Here is a 17,799-nt window from a genome sequence, read left to right as displayed (position 1 = left end):
GCTATCATTCATGCACGTTCGCGTTCGGTTCGGCTACGCGGCGGGCGTCAGGTGGGCTGTTTTGCTTGGGATCCGCGCGTAACAGCCTTCTGCTGGTGTCACACGGGCCACTTGATGGTGCATTAATTGCATCGCCACTTACAAGATGCAGTCATTTCATATCAACATCGAATGAAATAAATTCAAAATTTCAAATGCACATGGAACATAACAGTGTTCGTACATCCTCTCTTTCTCTCTATGTTTTTTATATTTCTCATGGCTAGTAGAATGCAACGTAATTTGAGGGGAGCCGCATGAACCAACAAATCAATCAGTCCATTTTGCCAACTGTGGAACGAAATAGACAGACAGAGAGAGAATGAGAATCTGGCACTTATCAGCTCTGATACCAATTCCGGTATTTACGTATCCAATATATTGTATAAGTTACATATATCATATGATTTCATATATGGGAAGTTCAGCGGGTTTGCGAACTTACGCTCGTGCGATTTTGATGTGAAGAAGATAGAAAACAAAGATTTAAATTAGGTTTTTATTTTATTTTATCACATTTTCGCATAAGTCACTTTATTTGTAATAATCTAGTATGATTTTTAGGAAGACTTTGTTTTATCGGGAAAAATCACGACACTTCAAGGCGACCCAGTATGTCCAGATACTGAAACCTGATAGTTTGGTTTTGATTTCAATCTGGGTGCAGAAAAGCAGAGATACAAATTATTTAATTACCTGTATCTGTTAGAAAACATAGTTTTGTCACAAATAGTACCATAGTTCTTCGACTGATACAACTGTGGAGACGGTACCAACATTAATTTAGCTATCTATGCATATCTTTCAGAGGAGATTTGTCTTGAAGTGTACTGGAATACGACCATTAGCAGTCTCTTGCTTCGTTGTTATTCTTTCCGAATAATTACCATTAACTCTCCCTCACACCATCTCGCGCTATTAATTCATTTTTTCAGTAAGGCTCAAACCGCATTATAATTATTCCTTATTCCGCCTAAAAAAAACTTTGTTAATAAATCTTATCTTTAAAGTTTTTTTTTGCCTATTTAGTTGTGTTTAAATGTTTCTTTTTAAGCTTCCGGCTTCTAATTGCTATACTTGATGTAAAATAAGTTCTTTCAGAACAGCGCTAGCAAAACTTATGTTGTAAGGCAAACAAAAAATTCACTGGCTTCAAGCCTATTTTTATTCCCGATACGAAGTATCTTTCTGTTGTCTGTCCCTTCTACTTGGACGTTGACATGAAATGACTGAATCTTTCAAGAGGCGATGCAGTTACTGCACCATCAAGTGGCCCGTGTGACACCAGCAGAAGGCTATTACGCGCGGATCCCAGGCAAAACACAGCCCTCCTCCCGCCCCACCGACCGAGGGCGCCTGCCGCATGACGCCCGCCGCGTAGCCGAAGGGAGCGCGAACATGCAGGAATGATAGCTGTTAGACAAACATGCACGGAAAATTAGGATACAATTTACTAAGGGAACTTAGCATGCATTCAAAATAAAACGAGGGGGAACGTTGTGAGTTGCTGCGGAGACCGCAACTCTACATTTATACCCGATACATAGTCAGTATGGCTTTTCTCCGGCAGACGCCGCTAATATTAAACGACACGACAAAGAGTGCGAGAGAGACAGAAAATCAGTCTGAGCGTGACGTCGGGCGCTGCGTAGCCAGTGCAAATTGATTTCTTGCTTTTGGCTACAAAAATGATCCGATCTGATCCAGATTCAGCAATCTGATAGATATGGTCATTATCTATGATTCTGCGTTTTTAGTTTTCTCGAATGTGCAATATTGTGGATGCAACAGATTTTCGTTCTTTGTGTGGGCGGAAGGGGGTGTGGCGAAATTCTGAGGTATACGTTTTATAGTGAGATCTAACAGGAGTGCGGATACCAAATTTGGTTACTCTAGCCTTAATAGTCTCTGAGATTTGTGGATGCCTCAGATTTTCGTCCTTTGCGGGGGCGGAAGGGGGTGTGGCGAAATGTAGACACAAAATGGGCAAGGTCCGATATCACAGGAGTGTGGATAACAAATTTGGTTGCTCTGGCTGGTTTCTCTGGTTCTGAGATCCTTGAACTCATATTTTCCAATTGGCAAAACCGACCATGAAACCTGTGTGTTAGAGAGGGACAGGGCGAGAAAAAATGAAAATGTTTTCTTGATGCTGGCTATAATAATAATACGATTCTGCAGTCTAAAAGATATGGTTATTCTCTCCGATTCTGCGTTTTTGGTTTTATCGTATCTTTAAAAATGTGGATGCCACAGATTTTCGTCCTTTGTGAGGGCGGAAGTGGGCGGGGCGAAGTTTTGAAATATTTTTGTAGCAGTGACATATCACAGAATTTTGGATCCAAAACATCGTTGCTCTAGCTCTTATAGTCTTTGAGCACTAGGCGCTGAAGGGGACGGACAGACGGACGGACGGACGGACAGACAGACAGGGCTCAATCGACTCGGCTATTGATGCTGATCAAGAATATATATACTTTATGGGGTCGGAAACGATTCCTTCTGGACGTTACACACATCCACTTTTACCAGAAATCTAATATACCCCAATACTCATTTTGAGTATCGGGTATAAAAAATACAATAACTAATTACGAGAAAGGTATGTGAGTATTAGTAGTTTAAGAAGAAGAAGGGAATCACTGGTGGATATAGTCTGGTAAATGGAATTATAATCCGAGAATAAGACCCTAAACGGTTCATGCAAGGAATTGTTCGATCTAAAAAGCAGACGGGACAACTGTATATAGTTTCTAGGGAATCTAATTGGAATTGTGAAGTTTATGCGGCTCAACAAATCGGGGCTATCTATGTCACCCGTGATCAAGTCTACTAGAGTAAGATGGCAGTTTCGCAACCGCATCTCAGTTAAGGCCCCGCAGAGCAAAGACTAAATGTTTTCTGTACTGATTCTATACGGTCCTGGTGTACTTTGCACTGAGGTCACTATTCTAAGATCGGCGTATTCTAAGATCGGACGAACTAGCGAGGTATAGAGAGCCTTTGTTATATAGGAGTCGTCGAATTCCTTTGACCACCTCTTTATAAACCCAAGCACGCTCATGGCCTTATTTACCATGGTAGAAATTTGTTCGGAAAACTTTATCTTGGGGTCTAACATAACACCCAGATCATCCACCAGGGTAATTCTCCCAAGAGAACCACCAGATAGGATAAAGGCCAAGATTATGTGCTAAAAGGGAATGGTTTACAGAATCGAATGCTTTACTAAAGTCGGTGTAAATAACATCCGTCTGTAAGTTACCTTGAAAGCCTTTAATAATGAAAGATGCGGATAACTTTTATATACCTCTATAATTATTTGCGTCAGACTTGCCACCTTTTCTATGGATAGAAATTATAAGCGATCTGAAAGGATCGGGGGAAGCAAAAAGATTCAATAGACAGAATGAATAATTTAAGCAAGGGTCCCCACAGAGCCTCGTTGCAGTACTGAGTACATAACCGGGAACACCGTCTGGACCCGGTGAAAACACCGGCTTAACTAGTCGAAGATCATGAAGTAAAGAACATTTATTTAAGAAGGGACTGAAAATGCCGTTCGACCTCGGTAAACCGTATGGGTACTGATGTCCAGAGTAGCTTTCCTCAGAATAGATGGTTTGGAAAAATTGGGCAAAAAGATCGGCGATTGCTTGATCATTATTGGCGTATTACGAAATGATAGTGAGGAGTGGTATGCGAACTTTCTACGCTTATTGTTCACGAAGCTGTAAAACTGTTTACGGTCCTGTGAAAAACGTATCCTGCATGGAGGTAAGAAGTTCTTATAGAACTGAAAAGATTGACCCCACAGCGAGAGCGAGAAGTAGGAGAACCAACTTCCTGACATTTTTTATATGTCTTGATTTTAATTTTTTTAGACTGGATAAATCTTTGTTGAACCAATTTGGATTTGGACCAAATGGATTTCTAGATATAGTTGGACAAGAAAGCGGGACACAAGAATCAAAAATTATTCCAGTGCATTGTAAAAAATGTTTGTGTCTTTTATGACATCAGTGCACAATTACAGAGCGGACCAATCAAAATCCCTAATGAGGCTATTCAGCTTCGCAAACTCGGCTTTACGAAAGCAGAGGACTCGTTCAGATAGCTTACTTGAACGATCCAATACAGTTGGTTCTATATCTAGCGACAATTCGAAAGTAGAATGGTCGGCGTCTTCAGGAAAAGTGATCGGGAGGGCTCGGGTAAACCACTCTATGGTCGGATCCGATTCAATGCACAGATCAAGTAATCGACCCAAGGAATGTTTCACATGATTGACTTTGGACAGGGACAGGTCAAGCAATCCGTCAACAAAGTCATGTCGTGATATGGGCTAGACTCGTTTTCCAAAGTCCAAACAGTTCCTGGCAAGTTGGAGTCGCCTAGAACTATCATAAAATATGATATTTATTTGATAGTGCCGAAGAAACAGCGGTTAGAGCGGATATGTGCTGCTCATAAATTAAGATATGCGAAAAAGGTGGAATATACGAGCAAGTAATGAATATAGCGAAAGAGGGAAGAATTAGTTTTACAGACAGGAATTCCAGTTACTGTTGAACTTGGACTGTGAAGTGTTCCGACGTGAATTTAGAGTTCACTGCAATCAGAACCAATCCTACACTTTGAGACGGACGGTCTTTTCTAAAAGTTGTCGACCGACCTGCCAAAACCTCGGAACTAAAAATGTCCGGCTCTAACCAGGTTTCGGTAAATACAATAGCGTGGAAAGCAAATGCAACACTATCCCGGAAAAGAATGCTGAGCTTACTACGCAGCCACTAACATTCTGATAGGTTACTAAAAGAGAAGTGGGACGGGAATATAAGGATGGCATATTGGAATAATTTGTTAGAGCTATGGGGGCGTATTCTTCTTCTTGGCCTTGAACTCCTTCACCACCAAAAGAAGTTACATCATTAGATGTGAGGTCAGGGGCCAGCCGTGACACAAAAACTTGTCGTTTCGGGGGGACCTCACTATTGGTTTAAGCACAGGCCTAGTACTTGTGGTGGCAACATCCGGAGGTCCGGATCTTCTATTCACTGGTGGGATCGGAATAGACGGGACAGCTAGTGAGCTTGCGTACACCACGGAGACGGACGCTACAGACGTTATTGACTGCACGCTGTCCTAGGCGATGAATTCGGCTATCGAATCTTCATCGCCAGCAGCTGTCGTTTCCTTTGGAGTGGCAAACGAGCGGCTGAGTGACAGTTGGCAATGGCGGGGAGTGACCATTAGCGCATCGGAGTTATTATGCAGTTTCAAACCACTAAACTGAGACTCTATAGCTAGGAGCCGATCGTAATGGTTTTTGAAATTAACAGTCAGCTCCTTCAAGCCAGTCCGCGTCTGCCTCATATAAATACCATATCTTTCTCCACCGCACGTTTCGGCTGTCGCAGATCCAGCAAGGGACACTCGGCTGGTCTGCTTCTTACAAGTTTTTTTGGAGCAGACCACACAAAAATTGCAATACAAATTGGTATCAGACCAATGTGCCAGAAAAACGCTCAAAGCGGAATTAGAGAAAAAGAGAATATAGAGGAGAGAGGTTATAGCAAGAGCTAATAACAGAGAGCGCTATTGCTCAGAATTTTTAAAAAGCGAGAGAGAACAGTTGGTTGGGTTTGGATAATAGGGCAGATAATAAGCAAAGGCTGCGGGATAAGAGCAGGCTAAATTCAACGAGAGCTTAGGTACAGAAAGCAACACACAAACATAGGACTAACCTACGCACAGAATTAATAAAAAACGAGGGGGAACGTTGTGAGTTGCTTCGGACACCGCAACTCTTCAGTTATACCCGATACTAAGTCAGTATGGCTCTCCTCCGGCAGACGCCGCTAATATTAAACGACACGACAAAGAGTGCGTGAGAGAGAGACAGAAAATCAGTCTGAGCGTGACGTCGGGCGCTGCGTAGCCTGTGCAAATCCTGATCTGATCCAGATTCAGCAATCTGATAGATATGGTCATTATCTATGATTTTGCGTTTTTAGTTTTCTCGAATCTGTAATATTGTGGATGCAACAGATTTTCGTCTTTTGTGGGGGCGGAAGGGGGTGGGGCGAAATTTGGAGATATACGTTTTATAGTGACATCTCAATGGAGTGTGTGTACCAAATTTGGTTACTCTAGCCTTAATAGTCTCTGAGATTTGTGGATGCCTCAGATTTTCGTCCTTTGCGGGGCGGAAGGGGGTGTGGCGAAATTTTGACACAAAATGGTCAAGGTCCGATATCACAGGAGTGTGGATACCAAATTTGGTTGCTCTGGCTCCTATAGGTTCTGAGATTCTTAAACTCATATTTTGCAATTGGCACAACCGACCATGAAACCTGTGTGTTAGAGAGAGACAGAGCGAGAAAGAATGAAATTGTTTTCATGATTCTGGCTATAATAATTATACGATCTGGTTCAGATTTTGCACTCTAGAAGATATGGTCATCCTCTACGATTTTGCGTTTTTAGTTTTATCGTATCTTTAAAAAAGTGGATGCCACAGATTTTCGCCCTTTGTGGGGGCGGAAGTGGGCGGGGCAAAGTTTAGAAATATTTTTGTAGCAGTGACATATCACAGAAGTCTGGATCCAAAACATCGTTGCTCTAGCTCTTATAGTCTTTGAGCACTAGGCGCTGAAGGGGACGGACAGACGGACGGACGGACAGACGGACATGGCTCAATCGACTCGGCTATTGATGCTGATCAAGAATATATATACTTTATGGGGTCGGAAACGATTCCTTCTGGACGTTACACACATCCACTTTTACCACAAATCTAATATACCCCAATACTCATTTTGAGTATCGGGTATAAAAATAAGTTAAAAAACTGAATTTGTTGCTATTGGTTAAATAGGGATTTTAGTAGAGATATTTTGAAAAACACCGGCTGCTTATGCAAAACAAAAGGGAAAGAAGCGGAGCGCAAAACAAAAACACGTCTGGTTACTACGAAAGATAATTTAATTTAATTTATAATAAATACAATAATTTATAAAATACAAGATAACAAGAGCGAGCACAGAATGCTGAGCGAGCAAAGGCAAAGATAGGATTACGTTACGTTAGCTTAATAACCAAAATGGTAAACAAAATGAATTCATACGCAATAGAAGTACACAATTTCCACTCGGGCTTAGCCCAAACATACTCCTCCCGTGGAAGGATCCATCCCGTTCACCTCATCTCGTAAAGGACAGTTCTTAGGCTAACACCTGTAGACAGCTTAGGCTGGTCTGATGAGCTCGGAAAGTAGCTCAAAGGGGGCCTAGCTGTGGCCACCGCACGGGTCGGGTGTTGCGGATAGCGAACGGCCTACCTCGGTAGGGCCGCTTCGTGAGAGTACCGAAATAAGCAGTCCCGGACAACCAGCGGGTGTTAGCTAGGTAGCAGCAGGTAGTGCCGCCTCAATAGGTAGCTCACACATCCATACACAATACCTACGCACTACTCCCAACCCCCACACCCACCTCACACTGGGCCGGACTAAGTGTGTTACTCGACCCGAGTCGAGAGTCAGCCTGGCTGGTGGCCCGGTATAAAACCTAGCCCAGTCGCTAACGTTTGGCTCAGGGACTTGGCAGCCCCCTGTTCTAATGATGCCTTACCCGGGCAACGTGGATCTCTGCCCGGGCTGACCTTTCCCTTTCTATGCATCTCGTGGGAACAAGATGTACAATAACAAAAACAAAAAACATAAAAAAAAACAAATGAGTGCGGCGCTCCCCAAATGCCAACTGGGAGCAATCCCAAGCACGGAATGGTAGCTGCCCAGAGGCCTGGCCCAACCGGCTCTACAGCAGGGAATACCTGTAAGGTGGAAGGTGCCTGTGCGAACCCGAGGGGGTCCCAACCCGAATCCGGAGTGGGTGGCAAGGTAACTAAGCTAAGCAATATTGCGGCTGCCCGACCTTCTGGTAAAGCGGAGGGGGTTGACTTGCCATCGACAAGCGCCCAAGCCAGACGACACACATATGCCGAAAAGAGGAGTGCCGTCGGCAACACGCCAGCAGTGAAGCCAGCCCATCAGCCAACTGGCAGAAGAAGGTGGAATGGGCTTCGGCCGTGCTCCCGGAGTTGGTGGCTCCCCAAGCCAAGAGGTAGCGCTCGCAGGAGACACCGGGACCGGCAGCAAAGCGCTCCAGAGTGCTGCCAAATGTCTCTTTTGCGCAGATTGCCAAGGAGAGGACGCTAATTGGTGTCCTCGACAAAGGCAGAGGGAAGAATCCCAAGGAGTCAGTGGAAGTGGGTGGAAGCGGCACTGGCCGACCGCTGCTTCGACCTCCTCGACAATGACCCAGGACCACCGCCAGTCTGCAAGGACATGGGGTGGTTCCAGCGCAATGTCAAGATAATTGCCTGCTAAGACGAGCGCTCCGTAAAGCTTTATAAAGCCTTGACTGACGCCTTCTACAATCCAAAATATCGCGATCTAGGAGGAATGAAACGCGAATCGATGTAATCGTTAAGACAAGCTTGATGTACGGCTTCTTGATGACTGGCCTTCAGGGAATAGTTCACACCGGTGTCTATAAGAGAGATTCGCTAACTCTGTCCACCGGAAGATCTCGCATTATTTGCTCGAAAGTTCGAGTCTTCACTCTACAGCATCTGACACACTTTTGTATTTCGTGTGCTACAGTCTTTCGGCCACCGATTGGCCAGTACGTTTGAGGAATGATGGCTAATAGCGACTGGGGTCCAGCGTGAAGGTGCTTTTCGTGTAAGTGCTGTATCAGAGCAGAAGTGATGGAATGATTCCTGGGCAATATTATGGGATGTCCACGGTAGAGTTTTTAAGACGCCCTCCAACTCGAAGCAAACCGCAATCATCTAAAGGCGAAATCGAGGCGATTGAGCTTAAAACCTTGATGTCCTTTTGGGTTTCCAGGGATCTTATTTGAGTAGATAGACAAGACTGCTGAGTTAGCCGAAGAAGCAGTTAGGTTCCCCAACGCAAGTCCTCCACAGTTATTCCAGACTTTCGTCGATGGATAAATTTGCATACATACGCAAAAGTTCGCTGCAAAAATTCAATCTGGCGAACTTGGCCATTTTTCCTTACTTATCAAGTAGGAATTGATGAATTGATGAGCTCAGCGAGTAATAATGATCATCGAGAAAGCATATCGAGAGATCCTGAATAACAGAAAGTCTTTTAGCGACAAATACATTGAAGTCGGATGGCTAATTCTTGATCTAAGTTCATCAAAGACACTTCATGCATAAGTTGAGCGAGTAGCTCTGCACCACATAATTCCAATTTGGGTATTTTAATAGTTTACACTAGATCTGGAAGATATAAGATTTGCCTTGACTTCATTGCCGCCTTGCGAAACAGCGTAAATGCAAGCTCCATAAGTCCTCATGCCGACATCAGAAAATCCATGCATTTCAAGATTGCTGCTTCGAAGGAACGATAGGCGCAGGAATGTAATTTGTTGCACAGAGTCGATCCAAGTTGTGCGTAAGGAGACTGGTAGACTTTCATCCCAATGAAGCTTTTCTTTCTACAGCTGCTATAAAGATAGTTTTGCCTTGATAATTTCTGGCCCAATAAGTCCGAGTGGATCATAAATTCGTGCAATAGTTAAAAATACAGCTTTATTAGTTGATTTCAAAGGAACCCAAGGTGAGATTCCATGCTAAACATAGCGTTTTCGTTACATCGCTGCCATCAGTGAATTTAAGAAATGTTTCCCTTTCTTTATTGGGTGTTTGAGTAATGAAATTTCTTGGGCTAAGTCTTGACAACTTGCGAATTATTTCCAGCTTCTCTTTTGTAGTACGTCTCCCCGTTCAGAGCCAATTGAATATGCAGAACGCTCGTCTGCTAGTTGGTATGTAGAACGAACGGCCTTTGCTACTCTGCTCCTTCTAATAACATGCCCTCTACAGTGCCAGTTTAGACTTCGTCAAGTAAAGGCGCCCCAGCAGCTTAGCAACAGCAAACGGAAATCTAACAACAAAATCCACACATAAAAACATTCAAGTGTACAAAGTAAATTCCAAACGAGGGGGGACGTTGTGATTTGCTGCGGAGACCGCAACTCTACATTTATACCCGATACTTAGTCAGTATGGCTCTCATCCGGAAGACGCCGATAATATCGAACGACACGACAAAGAGTGCGTGAGAGAGAGACAGAAAATAAGTCTGAGCGAAACGTCGGGCGCTGCGTAGATTCAGCAACCGGATAGATATGGGCATTCTCTATGATTCTGCGTTTTTAGTTTTATCGTTTCTTTAAAAATGTGGATGACACAGATTTTCGTTCTTTGTGGGGGCGGAAGTGGGCGGGGCAATGTTTTGAAATATTTTTGTAGCAGTGACATATCACAGAAGTCTGGATCCAAAACATCGTTGCTCTAGCTCTTATAGTCTTTGAGCACTAGGCGCTGAAGTGGACGGACAGACGGACGGACGGACAGACGGACGGACGGACGGACAGACAGACAGGGCTCAATCGACTCGGCTATTGATGCTGATCAAGAATATATATACTTTGTGGCGTCGGAAACGATGCCTTCTGGACGTTACACATATCCACTTTTACCACAAATCTAATATACCCCAATACTCATTTTGAGTATCGGGTATAAAAAGTCAGACTACCAGTGCTGCGGTGAAGTAGACTCGGTTAAAAAAATCAGAGATCACTTCTAGTCAAAACAAAATGAACAGCCCAGGTCACTAGACCTTTGAAAATCACCAAATTCTACGACTTCGAAGTAATAGCAACCGAACACAAAACTCTAAACTTCTCCAAAGGGGTTATCTACTCCAACGACTTGCGGAGCATTGATATTAACGAAATCAAAAAAGAACTCAAACCTTAAAAAATTATTGACGCAACCAAAATACTTAAACAGAAAGACACACCAACTCTACCCCGACATTTAATGATCGGTTACGAACGAGTGGACGTACGTCCACAAACACCTCGCCACCTTAAATGCCACAACTGCCAAAAATACAGCCACCCTTCTACATCCTGCAGATCCCCAAAGATCTGTATAAACTGCTCGGTACTTCATCCTACTGACGATGAACTATGCTCTAAGCCAAAGTTTTGCAGTAACTGCAAATTCAACACCGACATTCAGAATAACCACTGCCCCACAGACAAAAATTGCCCAGAGTTAATCAAACAAAAAGAAATCACAATAATCATAAAAATCAAAAAAGTAGATTTCACTACCGCACAGAAAATGTACCACCAACGGAACCCCCATCAATCCACACCATACGCTGAAGTAGCCCGCCATCAATAACCAAAGCCTCATAACACTGAAACATCTACCTCATCATCGCACACCTTTAACCAATCACACCTAAAAAGACCAATCAAAGACTACGGAGACATCACCCCAAACACACATCCAATCAAACCTAAGCCAACTTCATCCCAACAACACCCTGCCAGTCAACAACAAGAAATAGATATGGACACCGATACTACGGAAACCTCAAAAAAAACCAAAAACTCGAAAGCTATCCAAGAATCTGACCGTAGACTCAGAAGCCAGACTAAGGAAAAAGACAAATTTAATCTGGTAACCAAACACCTCAAAGCCAAAAATAAAACTGAAAAATAAGACCCCAAACGCAAACCTAGCCATTTGCTTAATAATGCATTAGCAAGCTAAACTTACAGCGAAGACGATCTTTAAATATCAACCCAAACTAGTAATTGTCACTAAACCCTTGCACTAAGAAAACAAAACACTACTCCCACTAACATATAATGCTCAAAATAATACAATGGATCATCTACGGATACAAGAATAACTATAAGAACTACAAACACTCATGAAAGTCCTCAACCCTCAAATTATAGCACTACAGGATGTGGGTTTCCTGTAACTAACCCCATCTCACTCAATCCCTATTAACTTTAGCCTGTTCTGCAACAATAACCCCACAAATGCTTTCAGTGGCACAGCTCTCCTCATTCACAACTTCATCTCCCATACCCAAATAGGCCACATCATAAAGTCCAAATCAAATCTCAATATCATATCCGCCTACATCTCCCCTAACAAATCCTTCAACACCCGTAACCACGAAAACGTCCTCACCCCGACAAACGACCACACCATTATCCTAGGAGACTTCAACAGTTGGCACCCTTACTGGGGCTCACCTAAGGCCAACTGCAGAGGAAATACAATAGCCTCATTCCTAGGCCGCTCGAACTTTATCTTACTAAATGACGAGACTCCGACCCACTTCTCAACACACAATACATTTACCCACTTCGATCTCTCGCTTGCAACAGCCAGAATTGCTCCAGAGATCCTCTGGGAAGTAATAGACGACCTTTACGGTTCTGAACACTTTCCCATCTTACTTTCGCTATTCAACACGCCCTCTCCCCCAAACTTCACCCTTAAATCGGCTTTCAATCTAAAAAACGCAGACAGGGATCTCTTCAGAAAATATACAGCCCACTTAATCTCCAAAACCCATTCAAATAACAATGTCAATAGAGAAGCCGCCCTAATAAAAAAAAATACTTATCCAAAGTATCTATCACACAAAACACCACCTTATCTCTCACCCGCACTGTTTTCTGGTGGAACAAACAACTTTCACTACTCAAAAGAGACAAAGTCGCAAAATGGAGACATCTCAAACACGACATAACCAACCATAACATCATATAATACAAAAAATCGAAAGCTAGTCTTAAAAGAGCAATTAGAGAAGCCAAACGAAAATCGATCCTTGAATTCACAACCCATATACACCCCAACTCAGATCCAATCACAATATGGTCCAACATCAGACGTCTCTGCGGTCTTTACCCCACAAAAAATATCCATGCCATTCCCCTACCCCTACACCCAATCGCAAACAACCTATCAATCCGAATAGTCAACTCCTTCGCCCAGACATGGTCAGAAGAAGCAGACAACCTCAACTTCTCCCCAACATTCCTGTCAAAGAAACTCTTCATTAATACCCCTTCTAACTATACCCCAACACCATCAGCACTAGAAATCGAGAAAGATATAACACTCATCGAACACACAGCAGCACTGTCCACCTTGCAAGGAAACACTCCTGGTCTTGACCGAATTTATTACTCTGCAGAACTCACCCTAACCCCTCAAAACCAGAATCCTAACACTCTACAACAAGATACTCGACTCCTCCATCCCACAATCCCTTAAACTCAGCTTAGTCCTTCCCATCTTAAGACCACAAAAACCCCAAACCGATATCAAATCATACAGGCCCATCTCTCTAAACTCATCCCTTCGCAAAACTCTGGACAAGATTGTTGCAAAAAGGTTGTGGTAGTTTGTTTTAAATAACAACCTGATCCACAACAACCAACTAGGGTTCAAAAGAGGCAAATCTGTACTAGACAGTCTTCTTTGTGTAGACCACCTAGCTACCAGAGCCATCGCCCTAAAAAACACCTCACAGATATCTCGCTGGACTTCACCAAAGCCTTCGACAAAATTGGTATTCACATCGTAATAAACCAACTAAAAAAATAGAAGGTAGGGCCACGAATACTTAATTATGTTAAGAACTTTATGTTCAACAGGAAAATCCTCGTCAAAACTCGCAGAAGCCTGTCAAATATCTTCACTCTTAGTAATGACATTCCCCAAGGCTACCCCATCACCGTTATCCTTTTCCTCATAGCTTACAAATCACTCACCGATATTATCTCCCTCCACAATCAAATTTTGCGCGTACGCCGACGACTTCCACCTACTCTTCAATCACAATAAACAAATAGTCCCACAACGAACATCCAAACATTATTTACGACTGGTGCAATCACTCAGGCTCAATGCTCTCTAAGGAAAAATCCCAATTCTTTCATATATGCCGTAAACACAACTGCAAACCCAACATACTCACCGGTGGCACAACCATCCAAGCTACCGACACACTCAGAATCCTAGCGCTCACAATCAACACCAAATACAACTGGAACTCTCACATCAATAAACTCAAAATTGACCTTGCTAAGCCAGTGGGCATTATGAAATACCTTTCTTCATTCATGCGACACCTCATCACTAGTCCAAATCATAAAGTCCATAATCATTTCAAAAATAGATTTCTGCCTTCACATATATTGATTTCCTCTCAAATCCCTACTTAACCAACTAAAAACAATCCTAAATTCAGCATTAAGAGCCGCCCTTGGAGCATTTCGTACCACCCCCATAAGTAACATGCTATCTGAAACTAACATCTTCACCATTGAAAGCAAACGAGACTACCTAACCGGCAAAATATCTAAAAACCTCATCCACGGAAAATCCACCCCCCTAAATACCCTACCAAAAGCCATAGAAGAAAACAACGACTTCCCAGCACGGTAGACAGAGCCATACAAATTTCCCAAAAACACCTCATCCCTTTTTCCCCAATCAGAACCTCCCCATCTAAAAAATTCAACATCCTTACCATCCACAAATCAACAAATATCAACCTCTCCAAACAAAACGAAAACACTACACCTAAAATTGTCTTCCACCAACTTTTCCACTCTATCAAATCAGCTCTCCCCAAACACTACTTCCTCTACACAGACGGCTCGAAAGCTACTGTATTACCAACGCGTCATCCATCAGTAATAAAATCTGGACTGTTGCCAGCATACTCATCCGTACTCTCCAGAGAAATAGTTGCAATACGCGAAGCCATCTTATTTACCCGAAATAAACGTGGAAAATATGCTATCTGCACCGACTCCCTCTCCTCTATCACCGCAATCAGGAACCACAACAATTACTCCTACTAAGCCTCCTCGATCAGAAATCTAGTATCCACCTATCCACCTATTATTCCCTAAGATCTTAATAATCTGGATACCCAGTCACATGAGCATAAAAGGCAACGAATTCGCAGACTCTGCAGCCAAGATGAACTCCAACTTTCCCCTCATTTACACCCCAAACAACAACTCTACCGACATTGCACACTTCCTAAAAAAAGTCCTCCAATCTAAAAGAAACCAACCTCCTCACAAACATTTCTATATGGTACCAACAAATTAGCAACCTCGCTACCAAAAACACCCCCCCAAAAAAACAATATCGTTAATAGAAGGCACCAAGTCATAATTAATAGACTTAGACTGGACCACACCAAGCTGACCAACGCCTACTACATTGACACAACATTGCCTAAGACATGTCCATTGTGCCGCAGCGCAAACATAGACTTACGACACATACTATACATCTGCCCCTTACCCCTTACATCCCCTTACCACAAAGGTCCCTATCATTCAATAACAACGAACCCATCCAACTTATCTCAAAACCCCACCCACGCAAATTCCAAAAACTATACTCAAATTCCTAGAAACAGCAAATCACTTTCACAAAATATAACCGAGCATACTGTAAGTACTCATCCCAACACCTTTGTGTATAAATAAATCTGTCCCAATTACCCTAGAGCTTAAGGCCTCAGCTATTAGCATTATTTAATAATAATAAAAAACATGCCCTCTTTTCTCGCTTCACCTAACGACTATTCACCGCGTCGTCGCTCAGTTTCGTCTAACCTCCTTGAATTTTCCTCCTATGAAACTGCCAGATTTGCAAAACAATGTCAAACTGACATAGTTCAAACTGATTTTAGTAAAGCTTTCGACTCAGTTAAACACAATCTCCTCATCCACAAACTATCTCTACTAGAATTTGCAATCGTTCTCAGCGTGTCTGCTTCCAATCTTATCCTTCTAAACTAGTTTTTGTTTCTTCGGGTGTGCTGAAAGGTAGCCATATCGGGCCCTTGTTAGCGTACTTTCCAGTAGCAGATAATTTTATGATTTGTACATTCTTATTTTTACACAGTTTAACTGTCCATAGTTGAACTCTAGACATTAAACATAAACATAAATTGTGCTGGTGGTGGACATTTTTGGCCAACTAAACGATCTGATCTCGAAACGTATGGGTCTGTCTTGGTCATGTTGGGCTTGTCGGGAGATTGAGGCCGACATGCGCACTTTCATGAGACAGTCTCGACATGGGTTTCTGGATGTCCGGAAGCAATTCGTGGCTCTCAACGAGAAATTTCTAGCCTAGAATCGAAGTTTCTTAGCATCAAACTCTTGAGCAAATCGCCTAGACGGCAAATTCCGCATTCTGATACCAATCTCTTACGACCTAATACGATTGGTGCGCCTGCTTCCCAGCTCCATCCATCGGAATCATTTATTACTCCGTGTGGTCATGTCTCGCCGTTAGTCGTAAATCCGCCAACGGCAGCTCCGGTCCAATGTGCTTCCTTCGAGCACCTAAGTTCCCATCAGCATCAATCCCATCCCTGAAGTTTCTGCTGCCATTACTACCGACGTGGTGAGTGGGCCTAGTGCGAGTGTGTTGGTTGCTGGGGATGTCTTGCCAATTCCTGCTCCACCCGTTGCTGCCAATGTTTCTGCCCCAAGACCGAAATCTGTTTTTGGAGTGGCTCCACCATCACGCACTCGCTCGGGACTTCAACTTTATGCACTGGTCCCTCGGAAAGCAATATTTTTTTCCCGGTTTATTCCTGAGGCTACATCGGAGGATGTTAAACAACATCTTTCTTCTAAACTTAACGCTTCATCTGGTGATATAATTGTGACTAAATATAATTTATATAATTTGTTGGGCAACTTGCGTCAAATTCATACTAATAGTGCGTCTTTTGATTTCGATGCCATCGCGTTTACCGATACCTGGCTTAGCTCTTCCATTAATGATCATGAAATTTTCATTGACAATTACACTATTTATAGAATGGACCGCCCATCTTTTGCAGGTGGGATTCTGATTGCAGTCAAATCAGATTTCTCATCTGAGTTATTCCCATTCAATAACATCCATGAAATTGAATTTGTTGCAGTTGGTTCGGCATTTTTCTATTTAACCTGCTCCTACATTCCTCCCAGGTCTGATGCTGAGGTTTACTTAAACCACCTCTCAGCGTATCTGCATTAAATTGCAGTGATCAAATTATTGTCATGGGGGACTTTAACCTCCCATTTCTTTCTTGGCTGCCTTGGGATGACGCTAACCTGTTGTTTCCCTATTGCCACAATGACTTTATCAATGGGCTAACGGATAACGGATAATGCCGTTAAAATCATTAGGGACAGACTTTTTGACCTCATGATTGTTAACGATGCTTCTCTAGCAACGGTATCAAGAGCAAGCCCAATATCATTACCTGAAGATCCTTACCATCCAACTCGGTCGATATCCTTTGAATGTGCCCGATCTACTGTTGCCGACAGTTCCATGGCTCCGTGCCGCATAGTGTTTTCGAAAAAAAAAAAATTATTGATTTAAATCTTTATCTCTCGCTTGTTGACTGGTCGTTTCTTTATTCATCACCGAACATAGACGCAACTGTTAACTCGTTTTATAGCTCCATTTTCTCGGCCCTTAATAAATTTGTTTTAGAAATCACTGTACCTGTATAGTCCAAGCCTCCCTAGTTCTCCAAATATTTTTCATACTTAAAAAACAAAAAATCCATGCTCTATAAAAAGTACCAGAAGACAGTGTTAAGTTATTAAGCGTTTTACATAACTGTTGCAATTGCAGCCTATGCAGCAAGCTTAGATGCGAGCGAGAGAGTAGGATAGCCGGAGAGCGTTAGAGCTGCTTGGGGCCGCTGCTAAGCCGAGTACGAGAGATTGAGATATAAGGAGACGAAAGAATTCTGCTGCATATGCATATGTGGTAAAAAATGATCTTTAC

General features: G+C 42.8%; 1 long non-coding RNA gene across 1 annotated transcript; it reads right to left on the bottom strand.

Moving 5' to 3' along the window:
- Nucleotides 1-540: 540 nt before the first annotated feature.
- On the bottom strand, nt 541-17,566 carry LOC26534277 (uncharacterized). The gene is made up of 3 exons (XR_004469399.1): nt 17,278-17,566; nt 776-1,012; nt 541-696 (listed from the first exon to the last, which is right to left on the bottom strand). It is a non-coding gene; the product is annotated as an uncharacterized lncRNA (long non-coding RNA).
- Between the last annotated feature and the right edge of the window lie 233 nt (nt 17,567-17,799).

The sequence above is a fragment of the Drosophila pseudoobscura genome, chromosome 4, assembly GCF_009870125.1.
Source record: "Drosophila pseudoobscura strain MV-25-SWS-2005 chromosome 4, UCI_Dpse_MV25, whole genome shotgun sequence".
Taxonomy (NCBI): Eukaryota; Metazoa; Arthropoda; class Insecta; order Diptera; family Drosophilidae; genus Drosophila; species Drosophila pseudoobscura.
Note: the sequence above shows the minus strand (reverse complement) of the source record. Positions and strands in the feature narration are given on the sequence as shown.